Source organism: Cetorhinus maximus, chromosome 13 (genome assembly GCF_964194155.1).
Source record: "Cetorhinus maximus chromosome 13, sCetMax3.hap1.1, whole genome shotgun sequence".
Taxonomy (NCBI): Eukaryota; Metazoa; Chordata; class Chondrichthyes; order Lamniformes; family Cetorhinidae; genus Cetorhinus; species Cetorhinus maximus.
The window spans coordinates 40,854,375-40,868,247 of record NC_135891.1 but is presented as its reverse complement, the minus strand read 5'-3'; positions in this window follow the sequence as shown (position 1 = coordinate 40,868,247).

Sequence of the window (13,873 nt, the reverse complement as noted above, 5' to 3'; positions counted from 1 at the left end):
GAAGTGTTAAGTTCTGGCTGTTGCCCCCTGTGGAACTCAGGGCTGTTAGAGTCTGAGTGCCAACTGTCAATGACACCGGAGGTGGCCAAGAGGGTGAGCCCTGGCTGCTTGGTCCGAGAGCCTCGCGGCCCGAGGGCCATGACTCGGGTGTGCCATGCAAAGTGTTCTTCAGGTGGGGTTGGCCAGGCTGCAATGGTAGAGAGTGGACTAATCCATGCTCCTCTGTCCTTTCAAGAGAAGACGACCAGTAACAACATTGAAAGATCGTGGACAGGCGGAGACCCCCAAACATTCTAATCCTAACCAGATTCGGGCAGGAAGCCTTGGAGCTGGAGAGGCACCACGCACCTCGGTCAACCAGCTGCGGAGAGGCTGGGGTGTCAGATGAAGGTAAGAGTGCAGTGCACAGAGGTGAGAGTTTCGGGTGGTGCAAACATTCTTGTGTAGTCTCATCATTGATGGGAGCCTCAAAACTGAATACCGTAATGGTCTTTGAAAGACGATGGCACCGTGATGCAGATCTCCATTGTGTTACCAGGGTGCCTGGCATGCACAGTGACAGAGTGATGACTTAAACTAATGACATGTCGTTGCTCACCCTTAGATTCACCAGCACGCACTCAATCGCAAGACTCCAAAAAGCCACCCCCGACGCCAGAGGACCGCTAGGCTTCATCTGTACCTGCGTCACACCCGCTCTCTGAACCAGGCACAAGCGTAGATGCCAGCACCTCGGAGGGTGTTAGATACTTGGCTAGAATGTTGGAGCACAGCAGTGAGGGCACTTCACACTCACTCGAGGTGCAGTCAGAGGAAGAGAGTGCTCAGGGTACCATCAGTTGGAGGAATGCTGGAGACCAGGATGATGCTGAGTGGAAGTCAGATGATGAGCCTCTGGAGTCATCCATTGGGTGGCAGATAATGGATGTCTAGCAAGATGTGCGAGAGGATCTGGCGGAGATCCATGAGGGTATGCGTGCCATGGTATCTGTTGTGGAGGAATCCATGCAGAACACGAGCACTGCGTTGACCCTCATGGCTGAGCACACTGCCTCTTCCATTGAGGGACTGGTGACTCTCATGGAGAGGCAGCTTCAGGGACAGAATCAGGGTTCCTCGGGTTGTGCTCGGACCTGAAAATCCTCACACAGGAAATGACCTCACCAAAATGTAGCACTCGCAAACATAAGTTTAAGGCACCATGAGCACAAGAGGGACTGTTCACGGATGATCTTCTGTTGTGTAATGTTTTGTTTATGTTTTCTGCACTGGGAATTAAGACCAGAGAAGGCGATGTTAATTTTTTTGGATTTTCAAAATGAGATAAATTTTGGTTTTGTCCTAATGGCCTGAGTATGCTTCACATTTTTTTTGGTGCAGGGTACGCCAGTATGTAATGCTGGACGTGAGTGGCTCTAAACTTTATAGCACAGGCACTGAGTGGACTTTGGCTTCAAATGAAAGGGTCATTTCAGACATCCCGGATGGAGGCGACAGCCCTGGCATGAGGTGGAAGCAGATCTTTGGCAGCCTAGCTGAAGGAACATTGGATCAAGGCATCCCTGGATTCCCGGACTCTCTGAAGGATACAGAGATCTGCTCCATGCCCTCAGCATTCTCCTCACCGTGGTCCTCTTCTGGCTCACCACTGGATTCATCCTCTTGTGGCCTGTGGAGCTGCCTCAAGATCCTCTTCCTCCAGTGGGTCCCCCCTTGTCAGTGCCAGATTGTGGAGAGCGCTGCATGCAACCATGATCAGTGACACCTGCTGTGGAGGTTATTGTAGTACTCCCCCTGAATGGTCCAGGCATCAGAAGCACATCTTCAGAAGACCAATGGTCCTCCCTATCACTGCCCTTGTGGTGGCATGACTCCTATTATAACACTGTTCTGCCTCTGTTCTTGGGTGGTGGAGAGGCATCACAAGCCACCTTTTCAATGGATAGCCCTTGTCACCCAGCAGCCATCCATCCAGTCGGGCTGGAGCACTGAAGAGCCTCGGCATCTGTGAGTGTCTGATGATATATGCATTATGGGAGCTGCCAGGGTACCTTGCACGGACTTGCAGAATCTGCGTCCTGTGGTCATACACTATCTGGACCTTCATCGAGTGGAATCCCTTCCTGTTGACAAAGGCACACAGCTGACTCGCTGGTGCCTTGCTAACCATACGTGTGCAGTCGATGGCACCCTGGATGCGGGGGAACCCAGCAATCACTGCAAACCCTCTGGCTCACTCAGCCTGGCTGGCCTCATCCATACAGAAATGAATAAATGTCAGTACCAACCTGAACAGAGCTTCTGTCACCAGCTTGACCCCGCTGTGGACAGCTGATTGGGAGACTCCACAAAAATCCCCCACTGACCCCTGGAAAGAGCCAGAGGCATAGAAGTTGAGGGCCACTGTGACCTTCAGAACCACTGGCATGGGGTTTCCACCCATACAGTTGGAGCTGATCTCACGGCCAATCACCTGGCAAATGGAGGTCACTGTCTCCCTGGAGAGGCGGAGCCTCCTTCGGCATTGCACCTCGGACATATTGTGGTAGCTGCATCACTGCCTGTAAACCCTGGCAGCAGGATAGCGGCGTCTTCAGCGGCCCCTTCCACCTTGGACTACCTGCTGGCCCTGTGCCCCTTGTGCCTGCGCCTCTCCTCCCACAGGTCGCTCCCCTGGAAGCTGCACTGGGATGCCTGGCCTGCTCTCTCTTCTCCCCTCTCTTCCTCCTCAGAGGTGTGCCTCCAGCGGAGAGCACAATCCCCATTACACCAGTGTCACAGAAGGCTGCCTGATACCCGGATGGGTCCACGTGGTCAAAATTCTCTGGGGGCCTTGGAGACACCAATGAGTCCTGAAATGTAACTTGCAAATGCTAACAATGAAGCTCAGAACTGAGATGAAGCTGTCACATTCAAATAAACAACCAGCAGCCCTTAAACTCCTTACTACTCACACTAGCAATATTGCTGAACTTTTTGTTCTGCTCTTGGATGGTGCTTGGATGGCGCCCATTTTGCCCATGCACGAAGTCACAGGGGCAACATAAAATCGGCTTCAATTGGGTTTTTAATGCCCTTAAGTGGTCTCTTAATCGATATTGGGCGCAGCTCCATCTCCCACGTGGCCCGCCAACCTGAAGATTGCGCGCATGCAGGATAACGTTGGGACGCTCGCCTGACATCTTTATGTGCTATTTTACATCCAATCGGGTTGGGTATGCGCCCGACCGTGAGGCGTAAAATTTTGCCCCAAATGTGCCAATCAAGAAATTGAGGCCCATTGTATCTTTTACACATATATCTCTTCAATCTGACAGAAGGTCGATGGAGTTAAAACTAGATGAATTGAAGTGTCTTTTGAATAATAATAATAATAAGTTGTTTGTCTAGCACCTTTAACATGGTAAAATGTCCTATGATGCTTCACAGGAGAACAAAGTTTGACACTTAGTGACATAAGGAGATATATGGACAAATGACTAAAAGTTTGGTCAAAGAGATAGCTTCTTTAAGGAGGAAAGTGAGCTAGAGAGGTGGAGAGGTTTAGAAAGGGAATTCCAGATCCCAGGGCTGAGGTAGATGAAGGCAGACCACCAATGGTAGAGTGATTAAAGTAGGGGATGTTCAAGAGGCCAAAATTAGCAGAGCACCGAGATATCAGAGTGTAGGGCCAGAGGAAATTACATAGATAGGGAGGACCAAGAAGATAGAAAGATTTAAAAATAGGGATGAGAATTTTAAAATCAAAGCTTTGTTTAACTGGGAGCCAATGTAGAACAGCAAGCACAGGGATGAGAGGTGACTGGGTTTTGGTGCAAGTAAGGACATGGGCAACAGAGCTTTGGATGACCTCAATCTTATTTCCTATTTCTCATCTATATGCTGCCTCTCGGCAACATCATCTAAAACCACGGTATCAGTTTCCAAATGTATGCTGATAACATCTAGCTCTATCTCACCACCACTGCTCTCAACCTCTCCACTATCTCTAAATTGTCAAACTGTCTGACATCCAGTACTGGATGAGCAGAAGGTAGAAGGTAAGAGGCAGCCCAGAATGCATTGGATTACTCAACTTTTGTTTCAATAAAGGCAAAGGGATTTCAGCAGATGAGCTGAGGCAGCGTTGGGTTTGGGTAATGCTACGGAGGCTAATGCTAGGCAGTCTTAGTGATGGTGTGGATACTGTATGTGGCCAGAAGCTTGGGATTTTTTTTTTATGCCAATGTTGTGAACAGTCTATCTGAAGCTTATACAATTGCCAGGAGGAAGGATGGAGTTGGTAGCTAGATAACTGAGTAGCAAGGACCAAAGTTAATGGCTTCTCAATATTTATTTGGAGGAAATTTCTGCTCATCCAGTACTGGATGTCAGACAGTTTGACAATTTAGAGACAGTGGAGAGGTTGAGAGCAGTGGTGGTGAGATAGAGCTAGATGTTGTCAGCATACATTTGGAAACTGATACCGTGATTTTAGATGATGTTGCCGAGAGGCAGCATATAGATGAGAAATAGGAAGCTGCCAAAGATAGATCCTTGAGAAACTGTGCAAGAATGGAAAAAGAAGCTGCAGATGGTTCTCTAGCTATAAGTGGATTGATAAATAAGCTGTTTACTTCTGCAGTAAATTCTACAGTGTGGAATAGGTATCATCAGAGTTACATTGTTTAATAGGTAGTACATAAATTTGGGTAAGAATGCACAATAAAGAACACACACTAATTCCTAATTAATCCTTTCATATTTCTCACCTCAACAAAGGCCCTCACAGCTTTCCTCCTGATAAAAGACTGACTGCCTTTACAATTTTTTGCTGTTCCAGTCGCTCCCTTGTCAAGTTAGATGGTTTAGTCATCGTCCTTTTGGGTCCATGAGCTGTCCAGTAGTGCAAGCTTCCTCTTTTCAAATCAGCTTCATGCAAAACTCAAAAGGCATTTAAGTCCCTCAGCTGTGAATTTTGCAAGAAAGCATTTTCATAAGCCCCCATTATCTGGGGCTATCTAAGTAAATATTTTGTCCAGCTATGATTAACATCCCAGCATGCAATTGTCCTGGGAAACTAATCTTTTTGAAGTAAAAACAAAAAACTACTGCGGATGCTGGAAATCCAAAACAAAAACAGAATTACCTGGAAAAACTCAGCAGGTCTGGCAGCATCGTCAGAGAAGAAAAGAGTTGACGTTTCGAGTCCTCATAACCCTTCAGCAGAACTGAGTGAAGTTAGGAGAGGGGTGAAATATAAGCTGGTTTAAGGTGGGGTGGGGGGGGGGGGGCGTGGGGAAAGAGAAGTTTTGAGGGGGTGGGGGGTGGTTGTAGGGACAAGCAAGGTTCAATTCGAAGTAACAAGCATTTAGATCATTTCCATGGAAAACCTGTAAACATCCAGGAATGTGGATCTCAAAGCCTCATTAAATTAGCTGATGATGTTACAATAGGGAGCAATAAAGGCAAATTATGTAGCTAAAGAATTGCAGAGGATTTAGATCAGCTAGTTAACTGGACAGACAAATGGGAAATGAAATGCAATTCTAATCATTTGAAAGTTGTGCTAGATGCTATAATGGAAGTCTTAGGATACTAGATGAGTGAATATTGATTGGCCAAATGGTATTTTCTCAACTGCAAAAAAAAATACTGCAAGTGCCAGCAATCTTAATAAAATTGGAAAATGCTGGAAATACTCAGCATCTGTGGAGAGTATAACAGAGTTAAAGAACACCATTTTCCATTTTGTGTCAGGACCCCAACCTCAGGATCAAATTTTTGCTGGACTGGCCTAGTGGCCAGAGAAAGTTCTTGCCATCCAATTAAGAATAGATAGTGGGCACACTGTCAAAACTGGAGGGCCAATAGAAGGACCTCCAGCACTTAAGGAGCTGCAGCCAGGTGTTGTAAACATGGGAGAGAGAGAGGGTGTTTTCATCATGAGACATCCTCTCAGCACTTTTAACAAATGGTCACAGCTGCCAGATCATCACTGTGGAGGGGAATTTCCTCCACAAGATAGCCTGCACTGCACCTATGACCAGGTAGGTATGGAGGCTGTGAGGTGAGGGGGCCTCAAAAGGTGGCCAGTAAGCCATCATCTGGCATCTGCCATGCTCCTGATGCCGAGGAGGATCCCCCAAGCCAACTGGAAAATTGTCCTCTGATCGTTGGCCTTAATTGGCCTTTTAATTGAGTTAACAGGCACTGTGGGTGCACCTACACTACATGGAGGTGTCAGCTGTGGCTCAGTTCATAGCACCCTCGCCTTTGAATCAGAAGGTTGTGGGCTCATGTCCCACTCCCGGAAACCAAGAACTGTGAATGTACTCGAAAGAGTTACAATCTGTGACTGTTGATAACTCGAAAGAGTTACACTACATGGACTTCAGCGGTTCAAGAAGGCAGCTTACCACCACGTTCTCAAGGGCAATTAGGGATGGGCAATAGGTGCTGGCCCAGCCAGCGAAGCCCACATCCCACGTGTGAATAAAAAAACAGCAAGCTACCCGTCACTTGTGGATAGATGACCATTCCTCGCCTGATCTGCCCTCCAGGAAAATGGCCAGGATTCAGCACCGTGGCAAGAAACCAGCCGGTAGCTGGCATCGGGAAATTCTGTCTCCATTCTCCCCCCCGCCTTATTGGGGCCAAAATCTTGACCAACATTTTAAGTTGATGACCTTTCATCCAAACTCATCTCAGTTTCTTTTGTTTTCACCAGATTTTGTGACGTAACAACAATACATTAAGATATCACTCAAAATCCATTACCATTGAATGGATTGTGCAGCAAAATATTTGAAAATAACATTACAGGAGCAATACCATTATTTTACTATATGTAATTTTTTTCTCAATCTTAACATGTTACGCTTTTATATTAAACAAAGGATTCCTCATTATTCACAAGGTAAATGGCCTTCATCACATAATACACATTTGTCCTGCAGGTAGCTGGGGACGATGGGGAAAAAAAGATTAAAAGCAGCCAAAGGACCCAGCAAATCTGGGGATGTTCAATTTAATGGCATCATTGCATTACCAATTTCTTTTTCCATTTCCCGCCCCAAAGCTGACCAAATTGGCAGACTGGTCGGTTGCCGGGTGGAGGCTGCAACTAGGGGCCTTTGGGGACAGTACCAGCAATTGGAAGAGAGTCAGGTTGCAGATTTGGCCCTGGGGAGAGGGGTTTGGTCAGCAGTGATTGCAGTTGGGAAGGAGGCAGTCGAGAGAGAGGATATTGGGGGGCTGGAAGAGAGGTCTGCAATAGTGACAGCGGCTGCAAACTGCAGAATGGAGGCAGAAGGTTTCCCTGAAGGGTATTGGTGGTGACGGGTGTTGGAATTCTCTTCTTAACCCAGGAGGAATGCTAGAAAAGCGCTTACCTATGGCAGCTGGAAGCTATTGCCTTCTTTTTGCTGCTGGATTTATGGAGCTTTAGGAAATGTGTGCAGCAGCAGTTAAATATAACTCAAACTCCCAACTGCATTCTGGGAGCCTGGTTTAGACATGTTATTGAAATATCCTGTCTCACCAAAACAGGGCACTTGCACACTCACTACCCACCACCTTAAAAATGGCAGCAAGCACATACATTACATTTCTAGTGTTTAATTCTTCCTGACCTTGACCCCACTCTATCTGTAATGGGGGACTCAGAACCAAGGCCATTTTTCTTCTAATATCCTTCCCTCGTCTCCTGAAGTCAGTGATTTCTCTTGAGCTGTAGTTTTATGTACATTAACAGCCCTTGAGTACTTCACCCAAACAGTCAATGTTCATTTATGAACCTAGGCAGAAATATCCAAGACAGAAATATCCTAGGCATAAATATCCTACCCAACAGTTGCATATGTGCACTTTGTAGCAAAGGTCAATGAGCAACGATTAGGAGGATTTCTGAAAAGGAAGTTCCTGTTTAACCAACATTATTGAATTCTTTGAAGAAAGAACAGAAATATAAACTAGGGCAATGCATCTTCGGTATCCATAGATCTTCAGAGTACGTTCAGTAATACACTATAATATAAACTCGTGACAGGACATATGAAGTCAGGGGCCAGGTACCAGAATGGGCTGAAAAATGGCAACAAAACATGTTGGGGGTTGACAGGAGTTTCTCTGATTAACAGTGTGAAGTGATGTCCTGTAGGGATCCCTGCTATTGTTCACCATATACATAAATGATTTGGACTTGCCTTTTTATTAATTCATGGGATCTGGACATCACTGACATGGCCAGAATTTCTTGCCCATCCTTAATTGCCCTTGAAAAGGTGGTGGTGAACTGTCTTCCTTAACTGCAGTCCATATAGTGAAGACACTCCCACAGTGCTGTTAGGTAGGGAGTTACAGGATTCTAATCCAGCGTGATGAAGGAATGGTGAAAAATTTCCAAGTCAGGATCACGTGTGATGTGGAGGGGAACTTGCAGATGATGGGTGTTCGCATGTATCAGCTGTACTTATCCTTCAGGCATTAGAGGTCGCAGGTTTGGTAGGTGCTGTAGAAGAAGCCTTAGCGATTTGCTGCAGTGCAAGACTCTCTCTTGTTGGAGATGGCCATTGCCTAGCACTTGTATGGCACAAATGCTACTTGCCACTTATCGGCCCAAAATGAATGTTGTCTAGGGCTTGCTACACCTGGGGCACTGGCAGTGATCCATTATACCACTTAGCACAGTGGAAGTGCCTCAAACTGTGAAGGAGTGTGTTCTGGGCTTCATCCCCAGAATGACTTTACAATCATTGGAGGATTGTGTATACAGTCTCATGCTGCCATCCTAGCCACACAAAAATTATGCACAAACCTTACCTTTTGGGGGGGCACTTCTTTAGTGAACACTCTGCACACTCTGCCCAGTGTTCCATCAAAATTGCATCGAGTGCTACAGCTAGGATAGGACCCCAATTTGCATATTAAAAGTAGGCGCTTGCCTGAAATAGGTGGATGCTCTGGCTGCCCAAATCTGTTTTTGTTATCTTTTGTAAATACTTGTAATTACAACTTGTATACTATATGGCAGTTGAAATAATTAAGATATTTTAACAGCAATCTCTATTTTATTCTTTTAATTCCAATAAAGAGAAACATATACACATACTTAGGACTGGAAGAAAATCTTAGTCATGGTGTGAATAATTATTAGGTATGTTATGTTGAACAGAAAGTACGAGTGTCATTGTGGTATCATAAAGACCAAGAAGATCACAAATTTTACAATTCAGTCCTTACCAGTCTTTACTCAGTTGAGATGGAACTTAATTCCAACTTAACCAATTTTTGTAACCTTGATGGTACAAAAGTAAATAATATTCACAATGTCTTTGGATAAACATTGGGCAGATTTTGCAGAGAAAGTTGCTCATAAAAGCCTGGCAGTCTCTGTCGCATGATTTTCCCCTTTCCCAATGGGAGTTTAAATCTGGTCAAGGGGTTCTCCAGGCATGCAGCAGCAGTGTTATCAGTAAGCAGTATATGCAGGCAATTACATTGAAATATTCTCACAGACAGCAAAGCAGGATGCTAAAAATATTTAATCCTTCACTTTTAATTTAAATTTTCAGATAGTGAAATAAATAATTCTGATTGGATTAGATACAAGCTAAAATATCCATATAAACAAACTTAAAATAAAATAAAAATAGGAGCGTAGGACTTAAGAGCAGGAGTAGGCCATTCAGCCCATCAAGCCTGCTCCACCATTTGATAAGATCATGGCTGATCTGACTGTGGTCTCAACTCCACTGTCCTGACGGTCCCTCATTACCCTTGACACCCTTGTCTATCAAAAAACTATCTAACGCAGCCTTGAATAAATTCAATGACCCAGCCTCCACTGCTTTCTGGGAATGAGAATTCCACAAATTAACAACAGTCTGAGAGAACAAATTAACAACAGTCTGAGAGAACAAATTTCTCCTCATCTCCATTTAAAAAGGAAGATCTCTTATTTTCAAACTATGTTCCCTAATTCTAGCCACCCCACAAGAGCAAACATTCTCCCAGTATCAACCCTATCAAGTCCCCTCAGGATCTTCTGTGTTTCAGTAAGGTCATCTCTCATTCTTCTAAACTCCAATGGGTATAGGCCCAACCTGTTCAACCTTTCTTCATAAGGTAAACTCTTCAAACTGGGAATAAGTTGAGGGAACCTTCTCTGAACTGCTTTTAATACAATTATATCCTCTTTCAAATAAAGAGACCAAAACTGTATACAGTACTACAGCAGTGGTCTCACCAATGTCCTGTATAGCTGCAGTAAAACCTCCCTACTTTTATATTTCATTCCCCTTGCAATGAAGACAAACATTTCATTTGCCTTCTAAATCTCTTGCTGTACCTACATACTAGCTTTTTGTGATTCAGGTACCAGGACACCCAGCTCCTTCTTTGCCACCGAGTTCTGCAATCTCTCTCCATTTAAATAGTACGCTGCTTTTCTATTGTCCCTGTCAAAGTGGACAAGTTCACATTTTCCCACATTGTACTTCACCTGCCAATTTTTTGCCCACACACTTAACCTACCTATATCCCTTTGTAGGCTCTGTACCTCCTCTTCATAACTTACTTTCCTATCTAGCTTGGTGTCATTGGCAAATTTTGCTACCATACATTCGGTTCCTTCATCCAAGTCACTGATATAGATGGTAAATAGTTGAGGCCACAACACTGGTCCCTATGGCACTTCACCAGTTATAGCTTGCCAACCTGGATGTAACCCATTCATCCCTACTCTCTGCTTCTTGTTATCTAATCAATTCTTTATCCATGCTAATATGTTACCCCTATACTATGAGCTCTTATTTTGTGGATTAACATTTGATGTGGCACCTTATCAAATGCCTTTTGGAAATTGAAGTACAACACATCTACATGTCCCATCTTGCTTACTACTTCCTCAAAGAACTTAAATAAATTAGTTAAACATGATTTACCTTTCACAAAACCATGCTGACTGCATGATCACATTGTGATTTTCTAAGAATCCTGCTAAAACCTTCTTAATAATGGGTTCTGTCAATTTCCCCATGACACATGTTAGGCTAAGTGGCCTATAGTTTCCTGCTTTCTGCCTCCCTTATTTCTTGAATAAAGATATTACATTTGCTATTTTCCAATCTGCTGGGGCCCATGCAAAATGTAAGGAATTTTGGAAGATTATAACCTCTACTACTTATGCAGCCACTTTTTTTAAGACCCTAGCATGCTCAGCCTTTAGGTCTAATAGTTTTCCCAGTATCTTTTCTCTGGTGATGGTGATTGTTTCAATCTCCTCCATTTTTCTCACCTCTTGATTTTCAAGTATCTTTGGGTAGTTTTCCAATCTTCTACTGTGAAGACATTCACAAAATATCTGTTCAATACTTCTGCCATTTCCTTGTTTTCCATTATTAATTCCCCAGTCTCTCCCTCTAGAGGACCAAACATTCACTTTAGTTGCTCTTTTCCTTTTGAAATACTTCTAGAAACTCTTATTATCAATTTTTACATTTCTGGCTAGTTTTCTCTTATACTCCAATTTCTCCATCTTTATCTGGAATTATTTATCATGATGGAGACATTTAACATTCCACAAATATAAAATTAACTTTTCAGGGCCTGTGAGGAAATTTTGCAGTAATTATGAAGTTAGTATATTATAAAAATTCAGTTACACCTTATTCAATAAGGGGAAACTTTTTCAAGGATTTTTGAAGTGAAACAAACAGCCTAAGAATGGATGTTCTCATCAATTAATAGATTGCAGTATGGAGTGCCACAGCACGCCCTCTCGGGTACCGTAGAATCATTGACAGCACCTTCTAATTTCCACATTATTCTGCATATGTGTAGACTTCCAAAGTTGATGTCAGTTTCAGAGGAGTAACGAAGCCAATATAGCTGTCAGTTTCACTGTCATTAGCACTACAAAATCTGAGCCATCAATACTTTCTTACAATAATCACAGTTCTGCTAAATAACCTAAGCAGTACAGATTTTGCATTCTAATTAAAAGCTAAATTAGACCATTTTGGATCAATTATTTGATTGAGACTACTGGTGTCCTATACTCAAAAATTACAGCTGCAATTTTTAAATGTAAATAACCACCACTAAAAATTAATTTCTGTCACATTTGAGCAATTTAAAAATTATTCAACTCCTGAGGAACAATATGAGGGATTTGCAACAGGGAAGAAAATCCACAAAGTAAATAATACTTAGATAACATGCTGAAAGATCTCACAATATAATTCAAACCAGAAGACTTACTTCCTTTAAAAAAAAAAGTAAAATCTTTAGCACTGCTGAAAAAAGAGACATTTTTGTTGAAGCTTTTAGTCTTGCACTCATCAGGACAATTTGAAAGAAAATACCAATGTCGGGAAACAGCATTTTATACTGTATGAGGAGAGAGTGCCTCTCGTGCAGTATAAATATATTGTTTCCCCTGATAGGAGCATTGGGCCAAGTGGTTCTGATGCCCCTCTCCCAATGCTCTTTGGTTTTCCAAGCTGCCTGCAGCCTCTGTACACAGCAGGAGACCTCAGCACCACTGTATGCCAACTATGTGGTACAGCCAGCCTGCCCTCTTAAAGGCAGGCTGTATCTTAGAGGGAAAGCTGGACAAAAATATTTTCTGCAGTGCAATTTATTGCAAAGTGAATACCAGGAGGATTGCAGGGTGTGGCGCTAGGGGCAATATTGTTGCAGTTGGGTAAGAGTGGAGCAACATGGTTCGCGGGAGGCCAGGAGAGCCTCAAGAGCCTCACCCAGAAGGGATTTGGAACAGGTGTCCAGGGAGGTCAATTCTTGGAGTCTGGACCTGAGGACTTGGCAACAAAAAGCTTAATAATCTCAAACAGTTGGTAAAATCAGTGAGTTCAAATTACATCTCCAACCCACTGTTCCACTAGCCTCTCCTGCTGATCAATGCACCATACCCCAATCACTCACCCAACACCAGAGCGTGGGACTCAGCACTCACATATAACATCCAGATACTCCACCTTACCCTCACACAATATTCAATGCCACTATCCTCATACCCATCTCTCTCTTCCTTCACATACTTCAGCTTTCCAGTTGTGACAGGCACATCACCCAGACATAGTGCTACACAATCACTGACATTCTGTCTGTTCTCTTCTAGGATGTGGTGGCACACAATAAAAGTGAGCATGCAAAGTTGGTAGGGTTTCAGGACACATTCATCTCTTGAGCCCTACAAAGTAGATAGTGGTCAACATCATGGGGCCAGCTGTGATGGGGCCCATGCCATCCAACATCACTGAGAACATTGAGGATGAAAGCATGATCCTTCCTTTCGCCCCTTCTCAACTCCCAGCACTTCCTCATCTTACTACCTGACATTATGAGTGAGCTGCTGATAGTATGACCATGGACTTCTTGCTTCCCATCCCACCCTCCATCCCTCACAACAGATTTCCCTTTTTGATTTTCTGCGTTCATACACCCAGGAACTGCCACTTGCCCAGTACACAGCATCCACAGGAGGAGGGGAGAGAGCAACAGCACAGCATCCATGATAGTCATTTGGCCTGATAGCTGACCAGCTCAGATACTGGCACTGGGCATACCTTGGAGGCTAGTATAGAGTTACGATCAGCACACCGTCAGTCACCTGGGCACAAGTGAGCTGAAACCCGGTCAGGGTTAAGGATGGTTTGTTTGCTAGCTCACAAGAAAGATGGCAGATTACTACTGCAGAGGACTCATGAGGATAACGATGAGGCACCATTGTTAAATGGCCATGCACACCATGATGCTAAATGCATTGCCTGGCCTGCCAGATAGCCTCTTGTCACTATCAAGGAGCATGGAAGAGTCCAGTTCCAATTTGGCAGAGGGTATGGCACAGAACTTGCCCTCCTCAGCTTCT